At 37.8% G+C, this 18,953-nt stretch overlaps 1 protein-coding gene across 8 annotated transcripts in view; it reads left to right on the forward strand.

Moving 5' to 3' along the window:
- Window positions 1-1,297: 1,297 nt before the first annotated feature.
- LOC129426138 (dihydropyrimidine dehydrogenase [NADP(+)]) overlaps window positions 1,298-18,953 on the forward strand; it is a 235,502-nt gene continuing 217,846 nt past the window's right edge. For 7 of the 8 annotated variants that reach the window (XM_073864234.1, XM_073864235.1, XM_073864230.1 and 4 more), the window contains exon 1: window positions 1,298-1,803. The gene's annotated coding sequence lies outside the window, so the exon portion shown is untranslated. The remainder of the gene's footprint in view (window positions 1,804-18,953) is intronic. The other variant, XM_073864237.1, reaches the window with a different exon arrangement.

Genomic DNA, 18,953 nt, shown 5'->3' on the forward strand with positions numbered 1-18,953 from the left:
TGCTTGGGAATGGGATAGCTGACAAAATTGTCACTGGACGAGTGCTACATCATCATGACAGTTTATAATTTCCATGCGTTTTATGCCTTGCCAATTTAAAGAGCAACTATGGTCCGATTCATGTTTTTACCTTTGGTGTGTGAGTGTGTATTCGGGTATGTCAATGATATGTAAAATGTACAAACCCCAAGGTAAACGATGAAGAAAGTTATCGTCTCCAACGTAAATCTCTTTTCTTGGACTACAACAAACACACAGATTGTAGGCAACGACAATCATTTTCATAATTCCTCCCGCATGGACTGTAAGTTAACTCCTGTCAGCCCTGCAGCAAATCTTTCAAACATGGTAGGAGCGTTACATTTCCGGCTGACGTCAGAGGTATTCAGGCCAATTACAATGTACAGAGTAGCTGGTCGATCAGGGACAAAGTGCTTTTTCAGTTCGATTTGCGACAGCACGCAAATACAGATGCAGCAATTTTCCTCATAAGCGCAGTCTGTTGTGTGAATGTGAACAATTTAGAAAGAAAATGTATGTTGGATCTGTGCATTATATGTAGGTCTTAAAAAAAACAGCACACCAAGTAAGTAAATATCTGCAAATATTTTGATGACGAAATCGAAATCAAATCGAAACCATATACAAAAGAACCAAATTGCTCGCAATACATAAGGCAGGGTTCCCCAAATCTTACCCTGGAGGGCCGGAGCACTGCTGAGTTTAGCTCCAACCCTGATAAAAAACACACCTGAGCAGGCTAATCAAGGTCTTCATGATCACTAGAAAATCACAGGTGAGTAAGTTTAATTAGGGTTGGAGCTAAACTCTGTAGTGCTCCGGCCCTCCAGGGTAAGATTTGGGGAACTCTGAAGTAAGGAATAATTGATGATGGGCCATTGAATTATTTGAAAATGCACACCCTAACTTATAACTTATACCACAGATATTTTAAGACATTTGACAGGTCAGGTGTGCATTTATAAAAAATAATGCTTACCCGTGGAGCATTTCTTAACCAATCAGAATAAAGCATTAAACAGCCCTGTGGTATAACCAGCCCTAATGTGTACTGTTTGTATGCATTCAATATATAAATGACAAACTTTACATTTACTAATAAGTGCAGTATGTCAGCAGACTATATCCACTATATATACTAATACAATATCCCATAATGCAATGCATTCAACATGAAATTCTGCTCTAGAACCAGAAGTAGTGTAAATAAAATAGGGATTTAAAGGAATTTCTCTAAAGATTTACAAATCTAGCAACAACCTGGCAATCACTCAGAACACCTTAGCAACCACATAGCAACAACCTGACAACCACCCAGAACATGGTCCAAGCAATTATCCATAACATAAACAAACAAACATTGGAAACAGGAACTTAGTACAGCACTAAATGTACCGACAGCCTAATTCAAAGCTGAAATCAAGAATCTGGATTGGGCTTTGATGAAGACCTGTCGCGCAACTTCGTCACGCGCGCAATGTGAGGGAAAGTTGGTGTCAGACAAACTTTCTGAAAGACCCTCTACAAGTGCCCATCCAGACTCTCACTGCTGTTTAGACATCCCGTGCGGTCGCTATGACTGTTTTCAGTGTCGTTTTCGGTCAATCTGACGCGAAAGGATCGAGGATCGTCCGATGCGCAAAATGGGGATCTGCCAGTTCATAAGGAGGATATCAAAGCAGCTCGACGGAATGAAAACGTTTCAGTTGTTTTGGCTTCATTTTGTTTATCCAGAAGGCAAACGTGGCTCGGGTGCTGAGGAAGAAGCTGCCAGATATCGAGGTATAAACATCACTTATTCTAATGTAAATAAAGGCGTTTACATGTTTGTTTAAATCGCGTTTAGTGGTGCGTTAAGATGAATCTGATAAATAGCGATGCAGTAACGTTATTGGATTAAGTCGTCAGTCAGAAATCGCCTCATTCTGAAAATGATAATTTAATTAACTTTTTATTGATTTACCTTTATGTCTAAAGTGTTTCCTTTTAAAGTAGATGAATTGTTTGGTGTCGTAGTTTAATGATATTAAAGTTAAAGTTCTCACTCAGTTTTATGTTGCCGTTAAAAGTTTGTTAAAGTTTCCACTTACCGTAACAAATGCAGCTTTCCATTTTAAAGTTGGTTTGCATTCTTACACAAGTCACACTTTATCCTGTGTGCTGTTTGATAAAGTTTGTCCTGTAATGGTAACCGTGTCAATTATGGATGCTATGTTGTCACGTGACGTCATTACATCGCATCATTTTGCGAGTTGTTTTTACGTTGGCTGAACCTGCTTTGAACCCTTGCAGTTCATTTACAGATCAAAGTGAATTGCGTTGCATTGTGGGACTCTGTTTGGCACATGTTGCGGTTCATTTCGGTCAGGGGTTTTCAAACTTGATAACAAACATATGATGAACCTCTGTTGAGGGACCCCTTTCCTAAATATATATCCATACAGCCTTCCAGTGGTCTCCAATCTGTGAGCAAGGGCTACCACAATGGATAATACAATCTGGAGGGCTACTTTTTAATATATATATAGTCTATTCAAAACTTTTTTTGTTTTACTTGTTGATTTTATTTTAGTTTACTTTTTGATGTTTTATTATTGTTTAAAATGTTAACATACATACAAGAAGCCAAGCTAATATAAAAAATATGTAATAAATAAATATCAGCAAGTCACAGACTGCGCGAGCACCATGTTTTATACATATTTTGTACAAAGAGCATTTAAACTATTTTAGCTATGTAGTTTATGTGATATTATAAAGACAGCAGATTGTTTACAGATTTAAAGGGAATATTTCACAAGACTTTTTAAGATGTCAAACAAATCTTTGGTGTCCCCAGACTTATGTGAAGTTTTGGATGTAAATGCGCTGAACAATGCAATAAAATGGCACTGCTTTGGTTGGATAGTGCAGGTTAAAGGGATACTTCACCCAAAAATGAAAATTCTGTCACCATTTACTCACCCTCATGTTGTTACAAACATGTATGAATTTATTTTTTCTGATTAACACGAAGGAAGATATTTTGAGAAATGTTTGTAACCAAACCATTCTTGGACCCTATTCCAGGCCTTCCAGAAAAACACTGAGTTTTTTATTGTAGCGGGCAGAAATCCTTGTTCTTGTGGCACATTTAAAAAAAAAATGTGCGATGGAATATGGGGGATATTTTTGCAATTTTATGCTATGAAATTGCGGGAACTTGTCAAAATTGCGGGAACTTGCCAAAATTGCAGGAACTTGCAAAAACTGCGGGAACTTGGAAAAACTGTGGAAGCTTTTCATTGATGTTCAGTCGCGTAATTCCGTCACTTCCTAACATTCCTATGGCAACAGGGGACATGGCTGCGCATGTGTGAACTAAATGCAAAATTTTTCAACTTTCTGCTAAGATATGACTTTTTGCTACAAAAATGCGGGGAATATGAAATCATACAAGCCCCGCATATTTTGCAAGCAGAAATCTGCAATTTATGTGGCGAAAGTGCGGCATATTTAAAAAATAATAAATATGGCTGATTATGCATTGACAAACATGCAACAAACATTTCTCAAAATATCTTTTTTTGTGTTCATCAAAACAACAAAATTTATACAGGTTTGTAACAACATGAGAGTGAGTAAATGATGACAAAATTTTATTTTTTGGGTGAACTATCCCTTTAAGGGGCGGTATTAACCCCTTCTGACATGACAAGGGGAGCCAAATTTCAATGACCTATCACGTGCATGCATAGAATGGTTTACCAAAACTAAGTTACTTGGTTGTTATTTTACACATTTTCTAGATTGATAGAAGCACTGGACCCAATTATAGCGCTTAAACATGGAAAAAGTCAGATTTAAATAATTGGCTTCACACTAGACTACAATCTTTGCTTTGTCTTTTTCTTTTAAAACTTTCTGTGGACCCCTTGGAACCTTCTGGGGGACCTTTAAGGATTTGAAAACCCTTGATCTGGGTCACATACAGTACTGCATTGCAGGCACAGTATACTTACAGTACTGCTTACTGAGAAAATATTATTAGTATGCTACTCCATATGGTGTGTTTTTGTGAGGAGGCTGGTTGTTAAGATCAGGACAACGTTTTTGGAAGACTGCCATTGCAAATATGTTGTGTTCCAGTAGCTGACTGTAAATGATGTGTAGAGAAGGAAAGTGTTGAAGCAAAATGAAATTGTTTGCAATGATTGCAGTGGTACATTGTTACTTCTTTTAACAACCATTGTCAAGCTTTCTAGTGATATATTTGAGCCTAAGGGTTGTCCGGTAGATTGTGCAACCGCTGTGAAGTGTGTTGTGATCCAAACCAGCAGTGAATTCATGGGAAATAATAGCATGTCCATATAATCCGGATTCCAGTTATTATACGGTTAGTTAGATTTGGGTTGCAGACTTCATTGCTAAAATGCATATCACAACAATGTGGTTAACACGCATTACTATGCACGTTAGAATCACATGTCAGTTTTTACCAAAGGCTTTTTCTGGAGGGGTGAAATTCACTGGTACATGCTCAGTTTTGACAGGAGCCTGTCTGAATAGTGACAGATACTAAACTGATGAATGTTTTTAATAGAAAAACCATCGTCTTTATATTGAAGGGGGGCATATCATGAAAATCTGACTTTTTCCATGTTTAAGTGCTATAATTGGGTCCCCAGTGCATATATCAACCTAGAAAATGTAAAAAAGAACAACCCAGTAACTTAGTTTTGGTAAACCATTAACTGCAAGCATGTGAAAAATTTGGTAATTGAAAATTGGCTCCCCTTGTGGTGTCAGATCAGCTCATTTGCATTTAAAAGGACACACCCAAAACCAGCTTTTGCTCACACCTACGGAGTGGCAATTTTAACATGTTATAATAAATCATCTACTGTATATGGTGTTTTGAGCTACAGAGAACACACATGCTAATGCAATTTATATCATATAGGGCTGGCTGATATTTTACCAAAATTCATATATTGGTAATAAATGGTGATTATGTGATACATATATCTCTGTATTTTCTACAAAGCTGAATAAATGTTTACATTTAAGTCAAAGCCATCTCACATTAGATAAATAAACACATGAAAAATATATGAATCAATAGCTGATTACCAAATAAAATATGGTTACCGTAGTTGATTTGAGTATTTTATTGTTTTGGTACGTAGTCTGTAATAATAGTAATAATGTAACTTTATTAAAAAAAATCAGTTATAAGTCATTGGAAGTATTAGTTTTTGGTTTTTTGTTTGCTTGAGTTTTGTTTTGTGGCTTGACAGAGTTGGACATTGTTAATTTGAGCACTTGAATTAGTTGACAAGAATGATTGCTTGCTCAAATCACAGTGTAATGAGAACTAATCAGCAAATGACCACTCAGTGTACTGTTGAAAATCAGTATCATTTTACTATTATTATTGTTCACATTTCAGTTTAGAGTTGGAACTAGCCAAAAACTTAATACCCAATCTCTGGATCAATGCGTCACATTAACTATTTATCAAAAAAACAGGATCATAGTAAAATATCTGTGGTTGTATAAACATAGATGTGAAGTTAAGACTATGTTATCTAGCAATTAGTATTATCTTACTATTTGAATTTAAATTAGGCCAGACTTTTACGTAACACAGTTATAATCAATCTTAAAGAAAAAATAGATGACAAACTTTTAAAGGATTAGTCCATTTTCTTAAAAGAAAAATCCAGATAATTTACTCACCACCATGTCATCCAAAATGTTGATGTCTTTCTTTGTTCAGTCGAGAAGAAATTATGTTTTTTGAGGAAAACATTGCAGGATTTTTCTAATTTTAATGGACTTTAATAGAGCCCAACATTTTATACTTAACTCAACACTTAACAGTTTTTTTCAACGGAGTTTCAAAGGACTATAAACAATCCCAAATGAGGCATAAGGGTCTTATCTAGCGAAACGATTGTCATTTTTGACAAGAAAAAGCACAACTTCTCGTCATGTAGATCCGGTCGACATGTGCCAGCTGACCCCACGCACTACGTGATGACGTCAAGAGGTCACAGAGGACGAACGTGAAACTCCGCCCCAGTGTTTACAAGTGGTTGAAAGAGGACCGTTCCTACGTTGTTGTATGTCAACTGATACTAATTAATGTCTTTGTGGCAGTTTATTGTTTAAAATGGTCCGCAAATGTGCGTTTTATATATGTAACATGTGATCTCTCTACGTCATACGCATTTACGTTAGGTCGCGCTGGACCGGACCTAGACGAAAAGTTGTGGTTTAAAAGTACATATTTTTTATTTTTCTTGTCAAAAATGACAATCGTTTTGCTAGATAAGACCCTTATGCCTCGTTTGGGATTGTTTATAGTCCTTTGAAACTCCGTTGAAAAAAACTGTTAAGTGTTGAGTTAAGTATTAAATGTTGGGCTCTAGTAAAGTCCATTAAAATTAGAAAAATCCTGCAATGTTTTCCTCAAAAAACATAATTTCTTCTCGACTGAACAAAGAAAGACATCAACATTTTGGATGACATGGTGGTAAGTAAATTATCTGGATTTTTCTTTTAAGAAAATTGACTAATCCTTTAAGAATAATCTCAGTAGTTTATGCAACCGGCCACACTGAGCGTAACCTTATTAACATTCATGGTCAAAGTTTGTGACATCACTTCCTGCATGTATTTTTCCCTTTCAAGAACACCTGTTGTGTGTTATGTCTACATTCCAAATTTGCTGGGTAATTATTTTAAACCCATTGGTCAAAGGGGACAAACCCAACTTGCTGGGCTGTAATTTAACCTATGCTGGGTTGTTTTAACCCAACATGCTGGGTTGCTTTAACACATTGTTTGGTCAAATATAAACTTTTTTGTGTTAATTTAACACTAAAACAAACAAACAAACAAACAGACTTTTCCTGTTTGACCCAATGCTAGATTAAAAAATATCCCGTAATTGTATGAAAGTGTTTGGTTCTATTGGCAGTGAGATAACAAAACAGCTTAAAATACAGACCCTTTTTGATATTTCATCTTTTTCAGTCAACTGACACACATAGTACTCAGTACCCTAAAAGGGACATATCAAGAAAATCTGCCTTTTTCTGTGTTTAAGTGCTATAATTGGGTCCCCAGTGCTTTTAACAACCTAGAAAATGTGAAAAAGATCAACCCAGTAACTTAGTTTTGGTAAACCATTCTCTGCAAGCATGTGAAAAAGTAGGCCATTAAAATGTGGCTCCCCTTGTGATGTCAGAAGGGGATCTTATTATAATAATACCACCCCTTAATCTGCACTATCCTGCACTATTCTCTCAAAGAGAGAAAGAGACAAAATAATTGACAGCACAATTGACTTTCAATTTCCCCAAACCACCATTATGACAATCATTGTTTGCATTTCATCAGCTCATTTGCATTTTAAAGGACACATCCAAAACCGGCACATTTTTGCTCACACCTACAAAGTGACAATTTAACATGCTATAATAAATTATCTATGGAGTATTTCGAGTTAAAACTTCACATACTGTATATACTCTGAGGACACCAACGATTTATTTCAGTTTCCTTTGGATACCATGAGTAGTTTTAACTAGGTCCTAACTTTATTCATACATTTTAATGTGCCGTTTAAACCATTTGCACATCGTACCTCACATTTGCAGGCAGGTTGCTTGTAATTATGATGTAATAGTGTTGGTTACTCTGCGCTAGAGTGCTAAATGTTTAGCACTTGCTCTTAATGCAAGACTCACCGCATGTTAATATGAGTAAAGATGGCCGTATCTCCACGCTGGGCGACACTAATGCAACCTTTATGGAGAGCAGAGGAGAGTAAGTCGAGCCCTTCATTAGCATCTTTATTCAGGCCGTAATGACAACACTGACGTGACCTTCGGCTCTCCGCTGCACTTAAGACCGGGACTAAATGACTCCTGTCTGCCTTTTAAAATGGCTTTTTAAATCTCATAATAATTGCCATCTCTGGAGCAATTAAATCCTCCATTTTTCTGCAGTTCTGTCAGATGTCTTATTTTAATATCCATCCACACTTCTGAAAGCGCTAAATGTGAGGCCCTTTTGTGCGTGCATGTAGATTAATTAAAATCCTCCTGGACTGCTATTAGAGTTTATTAAAAAACCCACAGCAATGCAGCATTTAAACAAAGAGGTATGACTCTGCTGGCCCGTGCTCACGTCAGACGTCTGGAACGCTGACAGGGGACTGCTCCAAAATAAAATGCAAATGGTATTTTATGGAAATAGTTGGCCACTCCAAAGCTTGCGTGCTTTTGCAAATCACAGAGACTGCTACCTTGCTGGCTTTTAACCCTTGAAAGTGTCGCTGCAGAGCGTTTCACATTTCCCGTTTGTTTACCCCCTGCACTGTGTAGATGGACATTTCACTTTGGAATAAATGTTGGATGTTTGCAGCACGATTTGCAGGGGTTTGCTACGCAAACGGTTCAGCCGAGCCCCTGCTGTGAAAGGTGAGGTTGCCTGCAGGAAGACATCAGTGCGAAAAACGCATTTCGTCATTATTTTATTGGCTTGGATTTGTGCAACTGGTATTTGCGTTGTTTCTCAGACCAGTCGATGAACATAAATTGTTTTACTAGTCTGTTGAATAAATGGAGCAAACATAACTTCCGGTACACTTTCGCATAGAATCAATATCAACAATCCTTTTCGAGTAGTTTATTTCTATTTTTGTAGAAAAAATTTTTTCCGACAAGGTACTGTTTAAGAGGTCAGTTTAGCCACTTATCAAATTGATAAACACATGCATACTGGAAGTTAACTTGCACATAACCACATAACCACGGCGTCCAATGAAACGTCAATGTTCCATAATTAAAGAGCATGTGTTTGCGTGGTTTGTGGTTAAAAAATACATTATTTTCCACATACCATACATTTTTGTAGCTCGAGATTTCACTCGAAACGCACAGATTTAAAAAGCTCTATGTTCCTGATTGGCCAGCTAATCTGTACATTGTGATTGGCCGGAATACCTCTGACGTCAGCCGGAAATGTGACGATCCTTACCATGTTTGAAAGATTCGGTCACAATGCAATGCTAACAGGAGTTAGCTTACAGGCTGAGTCCGAAGGGGGAGGAATTATGATAATGTCGGTCTTGTCTACGTCAACACGCCCAGGAAGTAAACGGTTGCCTACAATCTGTTTGTTTGTTGTAGTCCAAAAAAAGAGATTTACGTTGGAAACGATAACTCGGGTCATCGTTTACTTTGGGGTTTGTACCTTTTGCATATCGTTAACGTACTAATACACACTCCCAAGGAAATTTAAAAACGTGAATCGGACAATAGGTGCTCTTTAATGTAAGCTTTAGGAACCAGGCCACCTGTAGAAAATTTATATATTGAAAAACAAAACTTGGCGACTTTATGATTTAAAGTCCCGCCTTTAAGTTTAAAGAGCCAATAAACAGTTGGCACCCCAAGACCAGCCTAAATGTTTTTATCTTTGCATGATTTTAGCTGAGGAAGCAAAATTTGTGAAACTATTTTTGTTAATTTAAAAATGCTATTCAAACACAAACCCAAACAAAAACAATTTCCGAGGTTAAGGAATAAATCGTTGAGATTATAATCTCCACTATAACCTGTACCATGTTTTAAAGTGAGTTTACCCACTGAGGAAATTGTGTGAAAAATGCCTTTCATTATTTTTTTATCAGCCAGAATGTGTGAAACTAAGTTTCTCAGACCAATCACTAAGCTAGTCTGTGGCATAAACACTAAATATTTGCCACAAAAATTTTATATACCACAATCGACAGGGTCGGAAGTAGACATAATGGAATAAATGTTATTAATACGCTTAATTGCACCTTTAGGAACCTCCTTTAAAGGGACACTCCACTTTTTTTGAAAATATGTCAATTTTCCAGCTCCCCTACAGTTAAACATTTGATTTTTACCTGTTTGGAATCCATTCAGCTGATCTCCGAGTCTGGCGGTACCACTTTTAGCATAGCTTAGCACAATCCATTGAATATGATTAGACCATTAGCATTGCGCCTAAAAATAACCAAAGAGTTTCGATATTTTTCCTATTTAAAGCTTGACTCTTCTGTAGATACATCGTGTACTAAGACTGAGGGAAAATTAAAAGTTGTGATTTTATAGGCAGATATGGCTAGGAACTATACACTCATTCTGGCGTATTAATCAAGGACTTTGCTGCCGTAACATGGCTGCAGGAGGAGCAATGATATTATGCAGCAGCCGAAAATAGTCCTCTTAGTAACTTTTAATAGCAGGGGACTATTTTCGGGCACTACCTTTTAATTTTCCGTCTGTCTTAGTACACGATGTAACTACAGAAGAGTCAAGTTTTAAATTGGAAAAATATTCAAAGAATCAGAATCAAATGTTTAACTCTAGAAGAGCTGGAAAATGAGCTTATTTTCAAAAAAGTAGAGTGTCCATTTAAGTTCAAAGAGCCAATCAGGTGTTGGAAACAACAGACTATGATTTTAGCTGCAAAATGTGTGATTCCATTGTTGTTGTTTTATTGCTGATTAAAAAATGCATTTCCATACATTTTGGAGAGGAATACATCTTTGAGACTTTGAGATTTGTGTCGCATTTTGTCCGCCGTCTCATTTTCAGATGCACCTTTTGCCAGGCCTGCACATTTTGTGTGTGGTGGATCAGTAATTGCACCTCTGCCAGGGTTGGGTCAGATTGCTCTTGCAATCAATCAGTGCAGCGTAGATGGCACCGAGGGTTTGTCACATGGCCATTGTCCCACGAATGAAGGCAGAGAACCCTTCTGCAAAGCCAGCAAATACCTGCCTGTATGTCCGATGCGGAAGTCACCCCTCCCTTCTCCAGTCCCCCGTTCACCTGAACACATGTGACCTCGCTGTCTTCTGCAATCTCTGTCTGCAAACTCAATCCCCCTCAGTGGAGTTCATCGCTCCAGCTCCCTTAGGCTAGTCGGCTCGTTTACACACCCAGGAAGCATGTGGCATATTGAACCCCTCTCTCGCTTGCTCGCTCCCTCTCTCTGTCCTCCACTGAGAGCAGATAAAGCCTCGGCCATCAAGCCCTGATTCTTTACGGTTCATTTTCCTTCTGCTTCTCCGCTAATTGTTTTTCGAGCCTCAACATGGCCAGGGACCATTTCAAATGCTGCATAATGAGGCTCTGGCGCACATTGACCATTACTGAATTAAACCGCCTCGCAGGAGGAGTGGACCGGGCGGACCTAATGATCCACTGTGAATGGCTAAGGGCTTTGATTGACGGCTGAGAGGAGGGGTTATGGAGTTTAAGGCTGGCAGGTTGATCTGAGTGGCACAGACGATGTACACGAGACTGACTGGCACATTTAGACGCCCTCTGCAGGATGTTTGGTAGCGACGCAGCTGGCTAAGATTACATGTAACCCTTTAAATGCCACTGCACATCCACATTTAACCAACCTTAGTCTCATGTTTATTTGCTGTATATATACATTTTCCCTGCAGGCATAGCTTAAGCCGAATAACTATATTATAAGGCTGTATTTATTAACATTAGTAAATGCAAAAAGGGATAGTTTACCCAAAAATGTAAATTATGTCATCATTTACTCACCCTTATGTTGTTTCTTTATTCTGCTACACAATTGAAGATATTTTAATTATAGATAGTAATCACACAGTTGGCAGTACCCATTGACTACCATAGTATTTGTTTTTCTTACTATGGAAGTCAATGGAAACCATCACCTGTGTAGTTACCATTATTTATCAAAATATCTTTTAACAGAATAAACAAACTTAGTGTAGACTTAGTGTACTAGAAGTGTCTTGAAATTCATTATTGCACATTGAAGTTGCCGATCTACGTTTCATTTGATTTATTTTTTATTAATAAATGATGAAAATGTTTTGTATTGAAAGACTCTGTGATCGATCTTCTCTTTGATTGGCTAAAGTAATAATGCTTATGACAGTTAGCATTTTTTATGACTGTTATCGTATCAATACTGTTTTTTGTAAATGAGTCTGTATGATTTGTCGTAGCATTTCAGTGAAAGTAAATTAATAAGCTAATGACAAATTTATATTTTATTCTTGGCATATTCTGCTGTATGTGCATAACAAAATGTAGATGAAAAATCTTTTCATTTTTTAAAGATCTTTATTTGTGCCAAACCTTTTACATTAAAAATGTTTAAGAGTTGAATGTTACACTCCACCTGATTTCACTGCAGTCAGCAATTTTGTGCTGTTTGCCAACAGCAATGTTTTATGATTATTATGTATTTTTTTACCATATCTACCATATTAAACTAGTGAGCATTTCATGGCCAATTTAAGTTACACCATATTCCCATTTAAAACAAAGGTACAAATAAAATAAATGTTTTTGCATTCACACAAATGCATAATTTCAGCCATGGGTAGACGCATAGCACTATTGCTTTCTTCCTGTCAGCGATATTTAATTATATTTAGTCCCCTACGATGAGAATTTGATGCACCACGCATATCTATGTGACATATGCTGTTCCGAATCTTATGGGGGACCGAATTATAAAGCCTGCGTTTGATAGTGCCGATCTTTATTGCGCTAACGCTAGATCAATATGTGGAAATTCCCCTATTGATCTGAGCTGAAGAAAGAACAGGATGGCGGTCCGGCTGCTGATGTTTAGTGATTTCACTCCTTTTTTAGCTTTAAATCATTTCCTGTTCGAAGGGATTAGAGTTAAATTTAGACTGCATGTTCTCTCCCATGTACGCTGGAAGAAGAGGAGCGCACCGTGCATACTAAGGCGCTGGAGTTTGGAGCGTGCGGGACGGGAACGGTGAACGTAATTTATTGCACAATATGGCGCTCTTATTGATTAGACAGCAAAAGGGCAGTACCAGCTGCTTCGCTAATAGCCATATAAATGTTTCAAGCATGTGTCACCACCTTAAAACCAGCCTAGGGAGGAAAAAATAGCCGGGTGCTGCTCTTAGGTCATGCACCGGGACAAATTTTTGATGATCCTGTTGCTGTTCAGTCAATATCTGGTAATGCGCTTGTTAAAGTTAATGCATACACGCTCCGGATAGGAAGTAGTGTTCACTTTGGTGCTGAATGCAATCCTGGCCACAATAAATAGGACTCGCTGCTGAGTTCGGTTGCCATTTTGTGGTGTCCATCATAGTGATCAGTTTCTAAATTTTTCTCAGAGGGCCTTCAGTTGCTTGATCTGGCTGGCTATTGATCTTACATCTGTTTGGGCTGCATGAACATTGAATTGCGATTAAAAACAGACATACAGATGGGGCTCGCGCAGGACGTGGCATCAACTTTTCCACGGCCTTTTCCGACTGCAAAGGTCAGGCGTGCAGTCTGGGAATCCTGACACTTTTTGTTTTAAATATTGTTTGATAACACATTTAGTCCCTGTTTGGGTACGGATCCTTCAGGACCCCTAAATAACTGCAGAAATCTATACGGCAGTCTTTGTCCGTGGCATTTATCAGCTGCGCCGCTCTGGGGAGCGACTTGTGGATGTTTGTGTGAGCGGACGACCAGTGCAGCCGGCATTTAGCTTTTACAGTTTTTGTATTTAAATGTGATTGTTCTTCTCCTACGGGGCCATTACATGCATCTGCTTTCTTGTAGGAGGATGTGCAGTATTGAAATACGATTGCTGCCCTGCAGGGCGTACAGTATTGATTGGGAGCTATGGATGCGTATTTCATCTTGTGCGTGGTGTTGATGAGGTTGCAGTCTACACGTAACGTCTTGACATCACAGAATCCCATCCTACATCTTGCAAAACCTTTAAGACCCATCACTTTATCCAGATCCCTGCTTGTTTTGTCATTCTTGAGAATATCCATATATTTAAGGGCCGTTTTTCAGTTTCGAATAATGGTCCATCATCAATTATTCAAAAATTTGTATAAATTTGACATTCAATAATATGATGCTGGCACAAGAATTTTCGGTTTCTGTTGTATCACCCCCCAGCTCTATAATGGCTGTATAGGTGCTCTGGAACAATCCTTCCTAAAATGCATTAAACTTTCGTTTACAAAGACGTGAAACTCACCGAGTGGTCAGGGGTGTTCACTGATATGCTCACACAAAAATCGCGTTAAAAGATGCTTTCCAACAGGTGTTTTAGCATTCGTTCTAAACTTGTGGACCTATTTTTCCAAACGCCTCACACCCGTATATTCTTCCATTGAGAGCTTGAATAATAGACACTCCAGCCCAGTTGGTGGCGATAATCTGCCTTTGCCAATTGCAAGAATACAAACAACTCCCGGCGGCAGAGTAATACCGTACCTCACAGCACATCGAATACAAGTCAATGGAGTTGGACAAAAACTACGATAAAACCTGTTGGAGGGCATCTTTTGCGGCGGTTTTTGTGTGGGCCTGTCGGTGGGCGCCCCTGGCCGCTCGGTGAGTTTCGCGTCTTTGTAAATGAAAGTTTAATGCATTTTAGGAAGGATTGTTCCAGTGCACCTATGCAGCCATTATATTGGTGGGGGTGATACAACAAACACCCGTAAAAATTCCCGGACCAGCATCATATGTCCAAATTTCAGTCAAACCCGTTCTATTTCATCATAAACAATCTGAAAACAGGGCTTTAAGTGTAAAATACCGAACTTTTCCTTTAAGACATTTGACAGGTCAGGTGTGCGTTTATTGAAAAAATAATGAATACTAGGGCTGGGCAAATAAATCTTTTTTTCGATTAATTGTTTTTTTTTACGTGGTCGATTCAAAATCGATTCTCAAAGGCCACAATTTTCCCCCCAAATTTATTTCCGCAAACATTGAACGTAAAATTAACGTTAATCTAATTAGTCTTTTCCACTAGATGTCACGCTCTTTTTTGCCTCTTTTTTGCGAGAGGCGAGCCTATCATTCATTCATTCAGTCTATAGTCTAATATATTCTAATATAATATAATAATATAATATTCTTATATAATATAATATTCTATATAATCTTTATTCATTGAAACCGTCTCGAGATTCGGGATGGAAAAGAGAATCGAAACCGAATCGTTTTGATAGCTTGTGAATCAAAATCGAATCGATCTGGAACATCTGAATCGATACCCAGCCCTAATGAATACCCGTGAAACATTACTCAACCAATCAGAATAAAGCATTCAGCAGGCCCGTGGTGTAAACGCTAATATATCGTTATACTGTAGTTAACATTATGGTTATCGTTAAAGTGTGACAGCCCTACAGTTTGAATAGTGCCTGTCTGTATTGTCTAGCACAGAACTTGTAGGAAAACATGAAATCTCTTTAGATGTAAACATCTGTCAAACACTATTAGCGTTTGCTTGAGCCCAGTTCTGTTTCTCTTGTACATTTTACACTTGAGGGAAGAGGGTCAATATAGGGCTGGAGATGAGGGATATGCTGGTGAGTTAGTCTGAGAATTGTCACTTTATTTGGTTAAATCCCTCCAAACTGCCAGACAGAGGCGAGCGCTGCTTATCCAAACAGCATGCTTGCTGTTTCTGTGAGATGACACAAGTAACTTTAGCTGGGTTTCACAGACCAGGACACAAATAAGTAGCCTAGAATTTTGTTGTGTAATGCAGCGTCGACCATCAGGCAGTAAAACTGATTAATTGCTCTAATGCAAACGCAGCTAAACGCCACTTGCGTCAAAAATGAGATAATGATATAAATCGGATTCTTGCGTCTAGTGCTAGGCGATAATTCGATAACGATCATTTCCACGATATTAACCGGTGATCACGTTTCTATAAGTGTTTGATAATGTTTGCGTTATGGTGCGCAGGCATTCTGCAGACTCCCAGCTAACACATAATGTACTAGTTAGGTAATTTATTTGTCATTTTTAGTAATTTCATGACTTACCAGCTGGCAACGTAACTGTTACGTCCTAGGGAGGTAATTTCATTACCATTACAGTACCAAATCACTACGTCGCCAGTACGGCCTAACGTCGTGAGATAACCAAGTACGTTTCAGTTACGCGATACATTCGTAGTATTTTGGTAATTTCATAACTTACTGGCAAGGTAACGGTTCCATCACAGGGAGGTAATTTCATTACCATTACAATTATATAAACATTAATTTCCTTTTCTATTTAGGTTAGCTTGTTAAAACTTTTCAGCCTCAAAGTTTCCCTCAAATAAGTCAAAATAGATTAAATACACCATGCGAGCAGCTCTTTACATGGGAAACAAAAAACAGCAGGACGGCGTCTGACAAGACCAGTCGTTTCTCTGAACTGAGACCCAAACACAAAATTTACCCACACAAAACTTTTAATCCATTACGTTGTCATGACCTGACCTCGACAGGCAGATTACGTTGTGAAGTGAGTTTGGTCATCATATTACGTTGACGTTACGTAACAGTTACGTATTTTGGTTAGCTGGGCTGCACTTCTGCATGCCACACGTCTTCTTGGTTTACAATCCAAGGGTCCAACTGGGTCACTCACCCAGTTAGACTTGGACGGGTAGAGTAAGAAAAATGAGCGACAGTAGCTCAATTTTTATTTAAACATTGAAGCGAATCTTTTTTTAAAATTTGCAAATAAAGAAAAACAAACAAATGCGAATTAGCTGCGTTTCCATCTAGTTGTTTGTGCGAATGACGGTGCCGTTGGTACCTTAGTAACCAACGGTAAAGCAAAACAAGGCACGCTTGGAAAATGGAGACAGGACTGCTTGTAGTCACGATGGGGCAAGTTATTCGTTTATTAGCAGTGCAGCTTGAATTGGGATGCTGTGCACAGAAAAAGGAATTGTATTGTGTATCGACGATCGTCAGACATATCGCCAATAGCAGTCTTTCACGGCGATAGTTAACGATGGTTGTTATTATAATTATTATCATTATAGTTTCACATTAACATGCGCATTGCATGATTTTCCTCGCATGAGAGGGTTTGTGGGTTTCATGAGAGGGCACGCAGAGGGTTAAAACCAGCTACCTGGCACGCAGGACATTTTAGAGTGCGTGGGCTTTTCCGCGCTCAGATTAATGACATCAGTTTTAATGTTGCGGTCATGACAATGTTGCCCTTGCTTCTTTTTTGTCCATCAATCAAGTGACTTAAATGAGTAAAAATGATCAAATAAATAAATGAGTAAACTACTCCCCCCCCCCCGATAGTATTGTATATTGTCAATATCAAAATTGGGCGTTTTGCCCAAAAACTACTGTATCATTTACTGTGATACTTGTCGTTATCGACTGATACAGGGGAAAAAAAATTGTGAAATAATTTTTTGGCCATATCGCCCATGATGCACAAAGATAAATTTTAAGCAATAAAATTGTCGACTACAGGGGGACAAAAGGGTAAGTCAGCTACAGGGTAAGACTAAAATCTGACCCGAATTGACTAGAATCTTTTTATTATTAATTTTAATATATGGCTTTATGCTGGCACTCCTTTTGTTTTTCTGGAAATTAAATATAAGAAATAAATGAAAATAAATAAATCTAAGTTTTCTAGCAAAAGTTATGACTAGTGTAAAAAGTGAATTTTTGTTTTTATAGGGAATAACATCTCCATAATCTTTCTTTCTTTCTTTCTTTTTATTTCGAACAACAAAAGAATAAAAATAACAAATTTAAAATAAAATATGAAAATACAATAATTGAAGATACAATAATTGTATTACCACATGAAACAAAACAAAATATCCTTTTACTTCATGTGTGCGAAAAGGAGCGGGATGAAGCAAAAGCTTGTTTAAGGGAGGGATAATGAAATTATTTATTATGCAAATGTTGTTAAATGCAGTTTAATCTTTTCCAATAGCTGTTATTTTTTGAAAGCCTAATAGTTGAAATTGTTTTGCACTAAGGGCATTTCTTAATTAATAAAAGCTTTTCTGTGGTCCGTCTTCCAATTGGGCAGCAAATGGTAATTGTGTTTGTACGTTTCTAATCTTTCCATCTCCCTTAAACAAACGCTGGGTTTCTGAGGCAGGCATTGTAATAAGTCCTGTTTGCAAACACCTGAGTAGTTGAAAAGATGGAAGCCTCAGGCTGATTATGGTCTCTGAATTCTGTTTTTCTTCCGAACGACTTTGTTATTAGCTCCTGGTTTACCTGAAGGCTTGGCCCCAAAGAACATATTAGCCTTTCTTCACCACACTATATGGAAATGTATAAGTAATGTTGTCCGTAACATGCAATAAAACCAGAATAGGTGGGTTTTATTGTTTTGGCCTGTATCTCACGCTGTGCTTTAACTACATTTTATTAGGTGTGAAATTAAAATATTAATAGGCTGATGTCTGGCTTTGCAAAGAGCGGGACGTTTGTAGAGACGCGCAAGTCGAGCACTGCGGGAGCGAGGCGGGTAACCGTACGTCTATGGGCCCTTTTAACATCTCATACCTCTGTATGAAATAGACTTTCATCTAGCCTACTGTGAAAGTATTAAAAGACGAAGCTTCGTGTGTTGTCACATTGCCTGCGGGACACTAATTGAGGTTGGTTGCCGATGTTGTTGGGAAAGGGTGGTAAAAAGAAAGAAAATATCTCACACAATAGAAATATTTTTTTACTTTATTGTGTTGTCCTTGACAAATGTGTGTATTTCATTTTCATTATTTCATTGTCTAATAAATCAAATCAATAAAAAAATCGAATTAACACAGAGCTAAGCAATACGCTGGTTAAACACATATCGATGCCAAATAGTATATTGACATGCTTTAGTTTTTTTTTATATGACTGGGTAATCTTCCAACATTAAATCAATACGCCATAAGAGGCTGTGGCTTATTAATAGCAATAGATTTATATACTGTATGTTTTATACTTGTTAACTGTAACTTCTTATGCATATCTGAACATTTTTGTCTTTAAGCTTTTTTTAAAAATTTGGTATCAGTTTAACATGGTACAAAGCCAGCGTGGTAAAAATGAGACAGTGGTAATTATG

This window comes from Misgurnus anguillicaudatus, chromosome 25 (genome assembly GCF_027580225.2).
Source record: "Misgurnus anguillicaudatus chromosome 25, ASM2758022v2, whole genome shotgun sequence".
Taxonomy (NCBI): Eukaryota; Metazoa; Chordata; class Actinopteri; order Cypriniformes; family Cobitidae; genus Misgurnus; species Misgurnus anguillicaudatus.